At 37.8% G+C, this 14,758-nt stretch overlaps 1 long non-coding RNA gene and 1 pseudogene across 1 annotated transcript; both read right to left on the reverse strand.

Moving 5' to 3' along the window:
• Window positions 1-4,056: 4,056 nt before the first annotated feature.
• On the reverse strand, window positions 4,057-5,045 carry LOC102020054 (annotated as a pseudogene).
• A 908-nt stretch (window positions 5,046-5,953) lies between these two features.
• Window positions 5,954-12,828, reverse strand: LOC102008892. Its single transcript, XR_261968.1, has 3 exons — window positions 12,742-12,828; window positions 6,642-6,684; window positions 5,954-6,157 (listed from the first exon to the last, which is right to left on the reverse strand). It is a non-coding gene; the product is annotated as an uncharacterized LOC102008892 (long non-coding RNA).
• Between the last annotated feature and the right edge of the window lie 1,930 nt (window positions 12,829-14,758).

Raw genomic sequence — 14,758 nt, forward strand, 5'->3', positions numbered from 1 at the left:
TTTTTGGTTTTTCTCCGGTACCGGGAACCGAACTCACGACCTTGCGCTTGCCAGGCAGGCGCTTTTGCCGCTGAGCTAAATCCCCAGCCCCTGATCCTACCTTTCCAATGCAAAGGATGCAAAATTACAATTTGGCTCAGCACCCAATCCTTTGGTTCTGGGCTGTGGTGATGATTATGAGCCCATACAATCACATTGTTATCATACAGCAGAGAAAAACTGATTATAACATGTATGACATCCTGGCTAAAGTAGTACAGTTAGTTATTGAAACTAACAACACTAGTTTCAATAAAGCTTAACTACTGAGAAACTATGGTAACCATTAATTTGCTGCCTCTGACCACAGGAGCAAAGTCTAAAGTAATAACAAAATCACTAGAGAAGATGGTAGGAATTCACCAATGGTTGTTATATTGCATATTGTTGTCTTCAAATCAGTTATTCAGATTACGAGATATAAGTACCATGTACTTTTATGCAGTTATTTTCCCCTTAGTGGAGTAATTTTACTTTCCTGCAGCAGGGATTAAGATAAGTAGGGGACAGAAGAAGTTACAAATGAGGTCAAATATAGTAGAGTCAAGGCTGGAGGTCAAAGGATGATCACCGAGTTTTGAGAAACTGAAGGACACAGGAGGGAAAGAATGAAATAGAATCTAAAGGAGTAATCAGAAAGGGCAGAGACAATGTTTACTCACTTGAAAGTTTAAATTCAAAAAGTAGTTGAGGAAAGAGAGAAAGAGATCAATAGAAGAGAACAAAAAAGAAAGGTAAGAAACCTAAACAGTAAAAAAAGAAGGAAGAAAGAGAAGGCAAACAGAAAAGAAAAGAAGAAAAGAAGGAAAAAAAGTAGAAAGACAGGAGAGAAAAAAAGGAAAGAAAAACCCAAAACAAAAATAAGTACAAAATACAATACAAAACAAGACATCATCCAACCAGACAGAAAAGGGATAGCCAATCAGACAAACAAGGGAGAATAAAAATAGCAAAATACCTCTGGTGTTTACAGTTCTGTGATAGTGCCCATGTCAGAACCCAGAAATGTTCTGTGTACTCTAGTCAAGTCTGCCATGGGAATTGTGCTGGGTGTGGAGCTGATCTTGGCCTCCGGATGTGGGGTCTGGGACTGGTCTCTGTTGGTGGAGTTGTCCAGAGGCCAACTGCTGAGTCCTCGCTGCTGCTTCAGACACTTCCACGTTGCTGATCTCACTGCCTGGGCGTTTGTCCCTGGTCTCAGGGTTCTGGTCTGAGGGCCACCAAAGGCATGTGTCAAGTTACAACTTTCTATGTTTAAGTGCCTCAAAGTCTCCCATAGCTAGTGTCATTCATGGTTTATTTATTAAATAAATAAATGTTAATTGATTGATCCAGACATTGGTCTATTGATAGTGCTATAGTAACGGATAAGACACACAAAGACCCCTGCAGTCATGAAGTGTATATTCCAGCAGAGTGACAGAGACACTAGACAAAAATACAACAGAAAATTGCAAAGGGAGAGCTTTGGAAACAAGTAGTCAGAGAAGGGGAGTGAAGATTCAAGTGACAGATGGGGTTTGGAAATTTTAAATAGGTTGACCAATGAAGACTCACTGCAAAGGTTATAATTGAGTAAATACATTAAGATGAGGGAGTGACCATGTGGATATTGGAAAGAACATTCCAGGAGGAGAAAACTGAAAGTGCAAAGGTCCTGAGGCTTGAAGGTACATGGTATATTTGAGAGCAGTTCATGTGGCTGGGAGAGGCTGAGCTAGAAATGAAGAGAGGACAGTGGACTCAGTAAGGTGATGAATGAAAGATGCATGGGATTTTACAAGGTTGTCAAAGAGACTGGCTTTTGTTCTGAATGACTAGGGAACCATTTGAGAGTTTTGGGTAGAAGCATGACAGGATCTGACTTGTGTTTTAAAACGATCAATTTTGGTTACTATCTGAAGCATAGATGAGGCCAAGGGTAGGAATAGGGAGACCCACTAGAAATATAGATGGGATCTGGGCCACTGTGTCCATCATGAGAAGTGGCCAGATCCATTGATACATTGGTCTTAACAAAAGGGAAAAGCCAAGAATTTTAGCAGCTACAGAACTCCTGTGGGGGCTGCTTTACTGTTTGCCATGTACTTTAGTTTTCCTTGTTGTAGGATCCCTTCCTGTGAAAAGATAATATGTCCTATTAAGATGCCAGGCAATTTTTTCACCAATGAAAGAGAGCAGAAACTTTAACTGGTAGCACTTGATTAGTTCTGTCACTTTTCCTTCTGCCACAGACCCAGTGATATTTCAGATAAAGACTGTTGTGTCAGCTTGGCTCCTGGAGCAAAGCTGAGAGGGATGGTAAATGCAAGAGACCTGAAAAGGCTACACGGTGACAAGTGAACTTTTGTTATCGGAAGCAGGTACAATGTTTGACGTGCTTATTACTGCTTCAGAACCCAGCTTATCCTGACTAATACTGATATGTTTGGCAACAACTGAGATGAAGATGTCTCTTAGAGGAGAGTTTGGGATGTGCAGAGACACTAGGAGTACAGCTTAGGTATGTAGGTTGAGGTGTCTATTAAACGTTCCAGTTGCACTCTTAATTAAACACTTAGTTGTATATAATGGGTTGAGATTCCAAGAAGTAGTCTGGGATAAGGATATATATTTTGGAGTCATTACTCTGAGACTGAACAAAATCACCACAAGAGTGGGTAGGTTTGGAACAGGTCCAGGGATAAATTTTTCCACTAACAAATAAGGCTGAGAATAGGCAGCTGTTCAGGCATTCAGTAAATATTTGTACTGTTCTTGATAAAAATAAAAATTTACTTCACCTCTGATTCCAGGTTAAAAGATAAATAGACCAGGAGAGTAGGTTGTACTAAAGGCTTAGATGTGTTCGTATCATGATCTAAGTATTCATTAAAATAGCTGGGTATATTAGACAGTTCCAAATCAATTACTTATTCAATATTTAGCTCAATGTTGCCTTTGTAAATTATTTTTATGCTGGAATATCACCCCATTTACCATGACCCATTGAATTATTGACATTCTTAAGATTTTGGTTAATGTTATTGCAATCACTAATTACTATGTTGTAGAAACCAGACATAGAGGCAGAGGGTATCTAATTAACAAAAAGGTAAATCTATTGCTTATTTTAAGCATTACAGAGAAACTCCTGTTTAATACTTGACAAATGGTGGAAACATAAGTTCAAACAAGAAATATCAAGGGTAAAAGTCAGTTTGAATAATTACAAAAACTTGATAGTAATCGCTCAATTTATATGAAAAAAATTACTGTTTAAGTTCACTCTGATTAAAGATAGGCCATATGACTAAGTAGAAGATATGGTCACTGACTCCAACCTCACTGATTTTGTTAGTCTTAAATTTACATTTGATTCGTTTAAATTTCACACAAATTTCAGGTTAGTGTTTTTCCAAATAATTTCCAGTTAATACAAATCCACATATATTTATAATTTACCATATATGCCATAAATTTAACTGTATGCATGGATTTTGAGGTTGATAATATTCTCTGTGGCAGAAGCTCTTATCCACTGGGTTAGCTTTCTGTCATTATAACAAATACCTGAGACAGTCAACGTATAAAGAAAAAAGATTGGGTTAGCTCACAATTTTGGCTGTTCCAGTTTAGTATTAGGCAGACCTCTTCCGGGGAGGCTGGACCACAGGGGTGGGGACTGTGTGGTGGAGTACGGCCTCATTTCATGGCCAGAAGCAACAGAGAGGAAGGAAGGGGCCCAGGTCTCACAGTTCCCTTTGGGGTTTTGTTCCCAGGGACCTTAGGACTCTCACTAATCCCACTTCTTAGAGATTCTACCGCTTCCCAGTAGTGTCACCCTGGGGACCAAACCTTTAAACACATGGGCCTTTGGGGAACTTTCAAGACCCAAACTGTAGGATTTATCTCCCAACTTCCTTTCTCTCCTTTGAAAAAAGTTTATAAATCTCCTCCTGGTCCTCCAGCACTGAGCAGTGGCCCAGAATATCCAGGAGCCCTCAGAACAGCCCTTGGCACAAGTTATCCCTCTTCCTACTGGTAAAATAGTATCAAGGATCCCAAGTGATGTAAGATGGGGATCTTGGCTCCTTGGTGCCGAGGACAGGGACAGCCAGGCAGGAGAAGGTAGCCCCTGGCCTCCTTAGCAGTAGGCTGATGCTCTGGCTTCAGGAGGCACAGGAATGAGGCGCTCTGCTGAAGCAGGTTGGAGCCCCTGGGCAGATGCACAGTAGGAGAGGTCAGGCACACCAAGAGGTTGGTGCTGCTGAATGGACACGTGTCCTCTGGGTTGGCCGCATGGTCTGGTGGTGGGAAGAATCCAGGGAGTCCCAGGTCTCTAGAAGTCATGTGGGGTCTTTTAAAGGAAGGGTACCCATCTTCTAGCTTGGGGTTGGGGTCAGGGATGGGCCTGTAAAACTCTTCCTTCTGGAGTTAGGTCTCAAGCTTTGCCTACTGTAACCCTAGCACTAAGGAAGCTGAGGCAGGTGAATTGCCATGAGTTCAAGGCCAGCCTGAATTACAGTGAGACCCTATCAGAAGAAGAAGGAGGAGGAGTATGGATGTACTATGTACTATGTAGTATGTACTCCATACTACTAGGAGTAGTATGGAGTAGTAGGATGAGGATGAAGAGGAGGGACTAAAAGGAAGAGGAGGAGGAAGAGGAAGGAGAAGGAGAAGAAAAATATGATAAAGGAAGAGACTGGTAAATCTGACTATATTTTTCTAAAAGTAAGAATTTATTCCGGAATGGGAATGAGGAATAGGAGTAGCTCCTGAGAGACAGGAGGGGTTCCAAATGGGTTGTCTCTCCTTTAACAGAGATGTCTGGTTTTATATTTGCACTTTGCAACTTGGAGTCAAGATTGTATTTTTCCAGACCCAAAGAAACATGAGGTGTGGGTTGGGGAATTTTTGGTGGTGCCTATTAGAATCTTCTTTAAAGAATGTGTTTATGCCTTTCTTTTCTCCTTCTTAGCTTCCTGGGATTCATATGTGATGTCTGGAGCTTTAGCAGCCATGTTACATAATGTGATGAAGGCAGCTCTTGGTACTAACATTAACAAAGAAGGGTTGGAAAATGTGTGGCACTGTGTCCAACAGGGACTGTCAACATTCAGTATTCTTGGCAGAATAAAATCTTGTTTGTGTTGACTACTACTTTCCAGGTCTCTCTTAATTACAACATTTAATTCTTAATGGATAAAGTGAGGATCACCCACTTCCACCTCACCTGTATGGTTTCTTTCTTTCTTTCTTTCTTTCTTTTTTTTGGTACCTGGAATCAAACTCAGGACTTTGTGCTTGCCAGGCAGATGCTTATACCATTGAGCTATATCCCAGCCCCTATATGTCTTTTTAAGCAATTTTCCTCTTATTGATTGCTCTTTTGATCCTTCTGTATTTTTAAATAAGTTCTTAGGAAAAGGAAAACATTTTCATTTTCATTCACAAGTTTTCTAACTGCGTGTCTTGGTCTTATGACAGCAGTGAGGTCTCACATTATAAAGAAAAAGCTCAACAGTAGTTCTAAATTCTAAATTCAGGAGAGAGTGGGGGAGTTGAAAAATCAGCAGGGGAGTTTTCCTAAGATGCACATTCCCAGCTCCACTATCTCTGCAGAAATTCTGATATTCTTCTACCAACTCCCATTTGAGAATCACTTATCTATAGCACATCCGCAAGTTTTTATTTGGTTCCAAATGGCAAAATTTAAACTAATGGTTGAAAACTAATTTAGCCAAGTGAAAAACTGCTTAAAGGGTTAGAAGACATTAAAAACAGAAGTATTAGGTTTTTCATATCTTGAAGTCCATTCAAAGTCACACACCTTTGAAGTTAAACATATTTTGGATTTCCAAAACATATAGTCATAAGCAGCCATACATCTGTCAAACCCCTGCTTTTCCTTTGACTAACTCACTTCTGGTAACATTTATTGAGCATGTGGCATGTGTGTTACCGGGTTAGGCACTACTTGGATTTGCCAATGGCAAAACATCATTATCTCCTGTTTCCATCAAAAGCTCTTCCAGTGCTCTGTGGGAGAAACCAGTGTCTTCTTTCTCCCTGTCTTGGTGGGTGGCCTGCTGATTGGATCCAACTCTGCTCCGTTTGTACTCATGTGTCTAGGCTGTAATTAGACCAAGACGTTAGCATTTTCGTGCTTTGTCTACAACCAGACATGGTGATAGAAGAGAAAAGGCTCAATCATGATGCCTGATCTATTTAATGCAGAAATAGTATGATGGAGATAAAGCAACTTTTATAAATTAAAAACCACGCAAATATAAAACAGGTAAAGTAAATGAACAAACAAACCAAAGAAATTGGGATTACATGTAATAAGGAAATTATCCTATTCTAGATGCGTAGAAGAAATATTGCACGTTTTAGAAAATAAAAAGAAAGTGTACACTGCCTTGTATTATTAGCTCCCAAACTACAAAGGACACCGGGGTTGGAATGCACATTATTACTCATTTGTGTCCAGAGCATTGCTGAACACAGGGCTCTGTGTAAAGCACGTGCCCAGGGAATGTGTATTATTGGTTGACTATTTTCAAAAAATAACCAGGAGGTTGAGGGTACAGCTCAGTGATAGAGTACACACTTACCATGTCCCAGGTCCTGGATCTGATCCTTCCAGAACTTCTAATACTAAAAACAAAAAGTAGAAATTTTGTTTTTGGGTGCCATTAAAAGTTAAATTCAGTTTAATTTTGATTATGCTTTCCATTTAAAAAATGTATAATTTATAGTTCAGCTGTTTAAAGTCAGGGATTTGTTATTACCACATTCAGTACACTTAGAATTCTTCTGTAGATTAGACTTTTCATCCCATTGAGGAGGCTACAAGTAATATGTTTTAAAGAGCTGCTGTAGTTGTCAGTGATCTCTGAAATGCGATCCTTCCTCCACTTTATAGCCAGGCAAATGCCCAGCCTTCCTTTTCATTCTCTCTTGGCTTTGAGTGGGAATGACTGGTGTTATGTCTAGGCTGGCATTTCGTGGGGTTCCTCAAGTTCTCCATCTTCTGTTAACTGCATACAGAGAGTGCTGCATCCCTAGTGGGCAGAAGAACTACAGAATACATTGAGGAATGACTCACCACGCCACTGTGAAGACCGCTTCTGTACGATTGTGTATGTGAGAAATAAATTTCTGTTGCTCTTTGAAACATTCTTTTTATTTTAAAGAGAAAAGAACAAAAACAAAATAACAAAAACAAAGACAAAACAGCACAAAAACTATAGAAATGATACAGAATTTCAAAACAAGATGATAGGAAATCAACAGTGATTGTTGTATTACTTATTGTTATCTTCAAAGTAGTTGCTCAGATTACCAGATATAGGCATGCAAGATGATCAAACAATTAAACATTAACTGTTCCTTTCAATAAACCAATAAAAATTAGTAGTACAATTATCTTAGCTATCTTATGTGTGTGTGTGTGTGTGTGTGTGTGTGTGTATTTCCCTTCCTTCTTTCTTTTCTTCTTTCCCCAATCCCAGTTGTTCTTTTCTATTAAGCAGTTTCTTTTTGCTTTCACAATATCTATTGTACCTTTCAGTTTTATGTACTCTTTCAAGTTCTTACACTAGGGAGACAATATGGTGTTTACACATGTGGGTCTGATTTATTTCACTTATGAGTGTGGTCTCTAGTTGTGTCCATTTACCTAGGAAAGCCTCGAGTTTATCTTTCTTTATAGCTAAGTAATATTCCATTGTATAAAAACACCACATTTTTCTTATCTACTCCTCTGTTGATGGGCATTTAGTTTGTTTCCAAAATTTTGCTATGACAAATTGTGCTGCTATGAACATGGGTACACATATATCTCTGTGGTATGATGTTTTTAATTCTTCTGGGAAAATACAGAGAAGGGGTATCAGATTGAAATAAAGACCATCTATTCCAATTTTCTGTAGGTTTTTATCATGAATATGTGCTGGACTTCATCAAAAGCTTTTTCTGCATCTATTGAGATGATCACATGATTTTTGTCTCTAGCTCTGTTGATATTGTGTGTTACATTTATTGATTTGGGTATGTTGAGCCATCTCTGCATTTCTGGGGTAAATCCCACCTGGTCATGGTGTATAATCTTCTTGATGATTTGTTGAATTCTGTTTGCTATTATCTTACTGAGGATTTTTGCATCTATGTTCATTAGGGAGATTGACATATAGTTCTCTTTTTTGGTTGTATCTTTCTCTGGTTTTGGTATCAGGATAATACTTGCCTCCAGGAAAGAGTTAGGGAATATTGCTTCCCTTTCAATTTCATTAAAGAGTTTGAAAAGTATTGGCATTTAGATCTTCTCTAAATTTCTTGTAGGATTCAGCAGCGAATGCATCTGGACCTGGGCTTTTCTTTGTTGGTAAGTCTGTAATTACATTTCAATCTCATTAACTGATTTGAGTCATTCAGAATTTTTATATCTACCTGATTCACCTTTGGTAATTCATATGTATCTAGGAATCTGTCCATTTCTTCTGTGTTTTTCATCCTATGAGAGTAAAGATTTTCAAAGTAGGTATTGATGATCTTTTCCACAGGTTCTGTAGTGACTTCACCCCAATTATTCCTTAATGCATGAATTTGACTCTTTTCTTTCCTTTTTTTGATATGGTTGGCTAAGCGTTTATCAAGTTTATTTTTTTCAAAGAATCAACTCTTTGATTCATTAATTTTTTGTATTGTTTTCTTTGTTTCTATTGTGTTAATTTCTGCTCTGATCTTTATAATGTCCTCCCTTCTATGGACTTTAGGGTTTCTGTTACTCCTAACTCACTAAAATTTTCAGGCCGGTTACATTTCTTTTTCATTACAAGCTTAGCTTATCGTAACCAGTACCATTTTCAAGTTAGGTATTCATTACTGATAAAATTATCAGTTATTTAGTCATCACAATACTAATACATACTTAAAATAACAGTTTTATATCTATATCTGGTACTGGGCATATATAGTAGATATTATGACACTTTAAATGAAGGGAATAAAAAAATGGAATTTGAGGGTCAAACACAGAGGATAGAATTTGTATCTTGGGGAAAATTCTAGATTTCTGATGCCTTAAAATGTTCCATTTCCCAGACCCATTTTTTCTCCTCAATAAGCCACATAAAGCCAAGAATCTGAGTAGTGGTTTTCACGTCATGAAATGCAGGAGGCTGGAGTACCGCTACTTCCAAAGAAGCCAAATTTAGGGATGAGATCTTATTTTTGAAGTAAGAGTTGCTGTTTCTGGGCCAGTTTAAGAATGTATTTGATTTTTAATTAGTTTTGTCCTATCACAACTTTCTGCTGTTACTAGGCACAAAGCTGTGTGCTTTGTGAATTTTATGTAAAACTTCATTAGTTTTTCTTAAAAACATGTTCAGCTTCCTTTCAGCATTTTGGTTTGGTATACAATTTTTTAAATTCACAAAATTAATAGTTTATGGAATAAATGTATTTATTTGTATATTTAATAGCATATGGAATATCTATATATCTATATAAATCTTTTACATTCACTAGCATGTTCAATAAATTATTATTACAATACATATGTTTCCTCAGTATCTGGGTCTAGCTCATAAAGAATGACTTGGATTATCTGTTCTTCTGTAAAAACTAAGATATAATCTTACAGGAAGAGGTTTGCCTAAATGTATTAAAGGAGAAGCACTGGGCAAAGAAGAGGTGGACAGGCTGGCCAGTTTCAAGACTGCCACAGGTTGGAAGTTTTTGCTTTTATAGAATAATTCCTTTTTACGCAGTAGCAATAGTTGTTCTGGATTTCTTCTTCATTCTCAGTTCTCTTGGCAACCATCCTGTTCCACTGTACCACGCTGGTGCCCTAGTTTTAGAAAATATTCCTACTTTAGTGCCCAGGTCCTGGCCAGTCTTTACTTTCACCATCAGTAGGTGGTACTGACAGGATCAAAACAGTGAGTGTGCAGTACCACTCTGTCCCAGTAGGGGCGATGGCCACACTGTACAGTGCAGAGTTGTACTGTATTTGATTTAACCTGAAATTCCCTTTGTGCCTTCTGTTTAAATTAGTTAGTTCTGCAGACAATGACTCTTTAAACACATATTTATTTTATTTTGAGTGCTTATTTTATTTTATCTACCTATTTTAAATCCATATAACACCTTTATATTGGTCAGTAGATTTCAAATAAATAAAACAGTACATGATCCTGCAAATTCTTAAGTATACAACAAAATTTTTGGTTTATGATACAGACTTTGCAGAATACAGTTCCTAATTCTTAAGATCTGAGGTTATCCTTGCCCTAAAATTTGTTCTTACTCTGATGAACTGTTTGGTTTGATTATGTCAGCACCCATTCTTCTTTGCTCATTTTAAAAAAATTTATTGTTTTATTTTAAAGAAAAGAAAAACAAACAATAAAAACAATGGTATAAAATTTCAAAACAGAATGCAGGAGAGTAACAATGGTTAGTACATTGCCTATTGCTATCTTCAAAGTAGTTGTTCATATTACAAGATATAGCTATGAAAAATGGATCAAACAATATAGGCATAAACCTTTCTTTTCAATGAGGGAATAGAAATTGGTAGTATACCTATCTTAACTATCTTGTGTGTATATATATGTACATATACATATTTTTCCTTTTCCCTTCCTTCTTTTCTCCTTTCCCCCATTCCAGTTTGTTTCCTTTTGCCTTTGCTCATTTTTTGAAAAGGGTATTTGAATGTCCTGTGCTATGACTGCAGTGTTTTTCTCTGCCCTTCAGTTTGCAGCTGAGAGCGAAACTCTTCCTGCAGTGATATTACCCATCACACAAACAGCTCTGGAGGCCCCTTTCCTCCCTCTGCTAACTGATTCAGTATGTACGTAGGGAGTTGTACAGGTGTTCAAGGCTCATTAAATACACAGTAAAACATTGGGAGGGAAGAAGAGGGGTCAAAATCTATCCAGGACCTTTGCAGAAAAACTAAAAGGCAAAAAGGCCAAAGTTTCCTTGTGTGTGTTTGAAAATTTTTTCAATGAAAGAGGACACTGCTTTTTATGTCCTGTGTGTGCAAGTGTTAACAGGATGAGAAACACTTTTTGTTCACATTCTCTTGTAACCTTGAACTGAAAATGTTGAAGTTCTTGTCTTTCTTTTTCATTGCATCCCACAAAAAGGTTATTCCAAATTTACTTGGCAATATTCAGACGAGCTCTTTCCTAATCCTCAAAATAGATTTTGTTTTGAGTGTTTCCCAAAGGTCTTAAAATATGTTCATGAACTGTATATATACTTCATTTGCTCAACTTTGGATTGCAAATTCTTAGAGGAAAAATAAAACTTGAAGAGCAAAGTTTTTAAATATTGTAAATCTGGATGAGTGGAAAAACACATTAAAATATCATCTTTTTCCTAATAAATTGAAAGCAGTATAAATTTATGTACTCTGAACAAGACCTCAACAACACTAAAAGTTTTTGTCGTTCCTGTTGTGACTCATAGTAACTAGTTGATTTTTCAACCATAGACCATTTTTACTTCAATTAAAATTATTCATTGAGTGGGAAATAAAAACATGAAGGGATTCAAAATTCCTTTGTTTGATCATTTTACATGGCAAAGAAACATATTTGATCTTCTGAAATTGTAAGCTCTTTCATTGACTCACTCATCAAATACTTTTGACTTTGTACTGGTGATACAATCGTGGAGGAAATAGACATTACTCCAGTAACCTTGCACACAGCTATATCATCCAAAATTGAGATCTCTATGATGAAGGAGATGCACAGAGGCTTTGAGAGACTTGAGTGAGGCTGAGGAACAGGGCTGAACTTGGTGAAAAAGGAGCCATTGAGCTACTGTGAAGGAATATTGGGAAGCCATATTGGGAAGGAATATTGGGAAGAGGGATAAGCTAGGACAGATGGTATGATGGTCCCAAGATGAGAAAACACAGCATATTTGAGGCCCTGAAAAAATGCTGATGTATCCAGGGCACAGAGGATGAGGGGGAAAGTATCCCTTAGTAGTCAGCTGGCTCTGGATCATAATGGATCTAAGTGATTTTTCCTAATGATTTTGCTTTTTATGCTAAGCCCCAAAGAAGTTCCTAAAGTATTTTAAACAAAGAGGTGACTAGACCATATATATGTGCATTTAGAAATCACTCTTGCTCTACCATGGAGGATAAATTAGAAAGGGTGGTAAATGTGTGTAAGTGATGGTCAGATGGGGGTGATTGGAATGGTTCTGGGGAGAATTGATGGTTATGGGAGGAGAGAGAGAGAGGTATCTATAGAGGGGTTCATTGTATTTCCAGAAGATAAATCAGTAAGAAAGTTTCTGGAGTTTCCATACAGTGAATGAATCTTAGAAACACAGGCAAAAGCTTGGGTCATTATCGATGTGCCCATCTTCCTCGTGTCGAGAGGCAGGTGGCATTTATGTGACATCAGGAGAGGTGGCTGCTGAAGAAGGCAGACAAGTAAGAGGCTATGATGAGATAAAAGTTTCAGTCAGAAACAGGAAAGCCAATGTTATGGCAAGGAGCGGCCAAGCTAAGGTCGGCAGCAACAGCTGGGAGCTCTCCTGGGAAGGCTTGCTGAATAAAGCAACAAAGCGTGACATTCAATGCTAGTTATATATGGGGTGGCTCATGATTTCCAGGCAGCTCTGCTCTTGTCCCAGAGTAATCCAAGAAAGCAAAACCGTCCAAGTCACTTGACTTACCTTTGTGGCAGCTCCATGTATTCCTGAAACGTCTCTCTCCTTCCAGGTTTCGACATCGTTGTCTAGGTTCCTCATCCTTCCCCCGCTAAATGGAAGTTGGTGTTGCAGAAATATTTTGAAATGAGGAGTCAGAAAAAAGTCCAGGACTAGTCCTGCACATTTGGTGACATAATTTTTAGAAGCACAGTCTGTCACAATTAAAATATGCGTAGCAAAATCTACAACCTTGTGCTTTATGAAGATTAGGTAACAGTACTCTGTAAATAGTACCAACAATAATAAAATAATAAACCATAATTTTTGTTGTTGAAATACACTTTTGTTTCACCTTTTTCTTTAATATAGCTCCTTTTTCTGAGATTCCTATTTTTCCATATCCATGGTAGCTTCAGCTACACCTTTATTTGATCCATATTACATACTTCCAGGTGCAAGACACATAGAAGGTGATGGTGATAGAGTGAAGACCTACATTCTCTGACCTCAGAGAATTTGGTATTTGGTAATTCACATAAAAGTGCCAAAGAAATGCTTCCTTTCTAATTTTCCACAAGATTGTTGAGGTGTAGAGAAAGTGCTATGACTAGAGACTGGGCAAGTCTAGTCATTCATGCTGGGACAATTGTGAGCACTGCCAATTCATAGCATTCCCACCAGTCTTTCAACCTATCCTGCTAACCTCTCCTTGATTAATCTGAAATCATTGATGTTATTAACTGCTAAAGAAGTGTCTCATTGATTGTCAGGGTGGATTCTCTAACCTTGCGATCAAAACTTGCTGTGGTGTGGTTTCACCTCACTTCTCCAACCTTTCTGTCTCTTATTCTTTCTAATGTTTCTAAGCACAAACACTATTGGCCTTCTGAGAGAGAATGCTATTTGTTCTACCACAATGTCTCAAGAATGACCAAAAATTTAATTACACTGAGCGCATAAACTAAATACCAGCAGAATCCTATAGGGACGATGACAAAGGCATACTGTCCACAAATTTTAGAGAGGAGACTGCCCCTGGGTAAGAACTCCTATGTCTCCATCTCTAACAAAGAACAACATATATTTACTATATATGCACTACTCTGTTGATTTTTTATTTAGCTTATACAAAAACTTTGAGTTAGGTGTTGTATTTCTGCTTTGATATATGAAAAATCCCTTTGGCGCCAGGAAAAGACATACCCAGTAGTCCTGAGCAATTGGGAGAAAGAGAGCTGGCTCAAAATGCAATGCATACTTTTGCATTTCCTTCTAACTAGGTTACTTCCTATTCTCTAATATGTTTTTTATTTATTTATTTATTTTTCCAATACTGGGAATCAAACTCATGACCTTGTGCTTGCCAGGCAGGCACTGTGCCGCTGAGCTAAATCCCCAGCCTCTCTCTAATATGTTTTATTTACCCTGATTTTCTTCAATTTGTTAATTTTACCCGAAACACCTCCCACATATTGTGTTGCCATGGGAAGTGAATAAGAATGTATAAAATATGGAACAACTGTAAGGCATAATTACCAGAACCTACTAGTACTAAAATCAGTTCAGTATTAGAGCTTCAAACACACAAACAGTTTTCAATGCTGACTCGAGCTTTTGCCTGGAAGTCTAGTCCTGCACTGTGTCTTTGTGCACATACCTGGGGCTGGTGTCCATTAAATGGATTTAATTAGACTTCCTAATTTTCTTGTACTATTCAGGTTAATTCAGAGGTTGAAAAAACACCAACCTACAGGGACATCTTCAATTGATACTCACTAGTAAGATCCTATATTAGTTGAGTTTATACAGTTACTACTAGGAAAAGAATAGGCTCTTATCATGATCCTCACTCATAATAATTTCACTAGGCCTCTGAACATTTCATTATAACTTTACAAAACTGTTATGTTAATGAAACTGGCTACCCTCCATATAGTACCTAAATACTCACCTATCCATCTACTCATCCATCTGTCCATTCATCCATCCATCTATCCTCTCATTATCCACCAGTTGGTCACTTGATACTTGTAAAGGCCAT

Source organism: Chinchilla lanigera, unplaced genomic scaffold, assembly GCF_000276665.1.
Source record: "Chinchilla lanigera isolate Chin_1 unplaced genomic scaffold, ChiLan1.0 scaffold00038, whole genome shotgun sequence".
NCBI classification, from domain to species: domain Eukaryota; kingdom Metazoa; phylum Chordata; class Mammalia; order Rodentia; family Chinchillidae; genus Chinchilla; species Chinchilla lanigera.